Here is a 3,029-nt window from a genome sequence, read left to right as displayed (position 1 = left end):
AAATAGCAGTATAATGATAAAATTTCAATGGTGGTAAAATTTAACAAATGCCATATTTTAAAAAAATATGTAAGCTTTAAATACTTCTAACGAGCAACCTATGTTTTAAAATGAAACCACTCTATAGTTCATCATTAATTTAAAAATTAGTAGTAAAAAACAATTTTTATACATATTGATTTCATGGAAGAAATCTGTTTTCCTTCATAATAACAGTCTCCTAATCTTTTTTTTTTTTCCCCAGTAAATTAAAGCTAGTGATATATGGCAGGAAAAGAACTCAAGTTTATTAAAACAAAACAAAACAAAACAAAACAAAACAAAACAAAACCTGCTACAAGAGCAGGTTATTTGGGATGATTTGATTGAAATAATAGTTCAAATAATATTTAGTATGGTGCATATTATCATATTCCACTGTAAAGTTTATCTTTACCTTTCAAAGATAAACCTTGTCAAAGCAGAGTTCTGTAAGGGAATTACTTTCCCTGTTTCATTCGCTATAGGCACTTGAATTCAGATACTGATGGAATAGCAGTATTGGGTTATACACTCTTTTTCAAGAGACAGATTGAAGATTTAAACCCTCTCGAAAATGCTTAATTACATATCCACACAAAATCTGGTGTAAATTTCAACTCACCCATAACTACTAAAAGGGCTCTGAAGACTTAATTTTAACAACCCCTTATGTATTAGATAACTTGGAGTAAAGAACTACCTTTAACGAGATTTATGAATAAAAATATCTCATTGAGAATAAAAATAATTTATGGAATAAAAGAATATAAAGTTAACTCCCAACACAATAATTATTTACGACAAATAAAAATATTATATGGTAGGGGTGATATTAATATTTGATGACTTATTGGTCTGGTCTAGACTTCTCTTCTTTACTAAGTTTTGGCTTGAGATGTATGCACCACATGCTAGTCTTGTTACATGTTGATGTCTCTCAGGGTGCCATTTCCTTGTGTCATAGTTTTCCTTGTAATAGTTAATTAAATCTGCCTCTACAACTGTGATTATTTACAGTTCACCCCAAGTACAGAATTGGGCTCAATTGATTTTGCTGCCTATATAATACAGTCAACCAAATCCTTCTCTGTTTCTTGTCTTTTGTTCTGTTTTGTTTTCTTATCAAATCATGGCTTTACACTTGCTGTGGGATGTGCCTCTCTGCTTTGGGCTTGTATGTCTCCCACCAGGTACCTCCAAGCTACACATGTCATGCAAAAATGAGAGGGCAGTTTTATGGTTAGGTCTTTCAGTAGTTGGTCCCAAGCTGAAATTGACTCACACAATGAAGGAAAGATGTATTGCATTATATTTCCCTCCTTCTAACAGCCATTTCACTGCTAAAACCATATGGCATTTTCAGTTTAATACACTTAGAAACTCTGAAACTGTGTGAGAGCAGGAACTCTTTCTGCCCTGTGTGCTATTATACCCACGCTCCCTAGAGGAGTGCTTGCCACATATTAAAGACCAAACTAATATTTGCGAAAGTTATAAAAAAATAAAATGAAAGTCACTGCTTTAACATTTTACTGGTCATATTTAAACGAACTGGGTCAAAATTCAGAGAAAGATTAACGTTTGGTTCTTTAACACAAACCAAAATATGATTTTTAGTTTGTGGTTCAGTTAAGCTTGATAAAATCTTAAGGTTTAAAAAACATTTCCTCATTAAAATAAATTGGAGACTTCTGTCTATGGCAGACTAATTTTCATTAGTTAAGCCCTATCACTGTGATAAAGTAGAAAAGCTGAAGGGAAAATAAAGATTGAAAAATTGATTTGAAAAGAAGAACTTGAGAAGCTAATATTCCAGAAAGAAGGAAAGCCTAGAGAGATGAGTCTGATATTTGGCAAAGTGTTCGGCAATTTTAATGCAACAGCTAAGAAGGCAAGCAGAATTCTGGCAATCTCATGAGACTGAGGGCATAAAAAATTGGAGTTCAGGACTCACCAAATATGAGGAGCCTTGCTGAATAAACACTCCAGACATTCAGCTGCACTTCAGAAGGGCTATGCCCCATGGCTAGGGTAAAAACAGAAACTGACCAATCCTCACAAAAGCTGGAGGTCAGCTTTAAATAGGCTTAATACTTGAGTGAAAAGTAAGTGACTTCTCTTCAGACACCCTCGAGACAAAAAGTAAATCCTCATTGAAGGACAATACTATCAACCAGAGACTTAAATCATCACCAAATTTTTTTCGTATACAACACCCTTCAATTAATCAAAACTAACCAGGCAGAGGGAAAAAAATAAGAATTGAAAAATAAAAAGAGAAAGGAAAAATAGACAATAGGAAAAGATATCCAGAGGATCTGCTTATCTTGTAGATGTCAGGAAAGACATAGAAATTAAATAACAAGACGGAGAATTTTAGCAGAGAAGCACAAATTTTTTTTAAAAGATCAAAGAGAAAGTCTAATACTGAAACCCATAAAAATAAAATTAGGAATTTATAGATGGATTTAACAACAGATAAGAAAAATCTTAAAATGCTTGAGAGATAATTTATATTAAAGGAGCAACAATAACAATGACAGCAAAGTTTTCCATGGAAACAACAGATGCCTGAGCGCTAGAACAGCTTCAAAAACAGAAAGAAAAAATGGCCGAGCCAGAATTCTATACAAGCAAAAACATCCTGCAATAATGAAGGCAAAACAAAGACTTTTGTCAGACAAAAATATGATAAAATAAATTTTAAAAAAAATTAGATGAATTTGTCACCAGCAAATCTGCACTGACAGAAACACTAATAAGATCTGTTCAGGCAGAAGGACAAATGATCCCAGACGGAAGCATGGAAATACAGGAAAACCAAGAGCAACATTTGCATTGGTTAATCTAAATGAATTTTGGTACTATAAAATACTAATAGTGTGTTGTAAGGTTTTAAATATATATAGCATTAAGCACATAATAACAATAGGACATAAGGCACAAAGGGAGTAGGAAGATTTAACTTGTTCTACGGTCCTTGCATTTTCTAGAAAGTGGTAAATAAA

Source organism: Pteropus vampyrus, unplaced genomic scaffold (assembly GCF_000151845.1).
Source record: "Pteropus vampyrus isolate Shadow unplaced genomic scaffold, Pvam_2.0 Scaffold12, whole genome shotgun sequence".
NCBI lineage: Eukaryota > Metazoa > Chordata > Mammalia > Chiroptera > Pteropodidae > Pteropus > Pteropus vampyrus.
Note: the sequence above shows the minus strand (reverse complement) of the source record.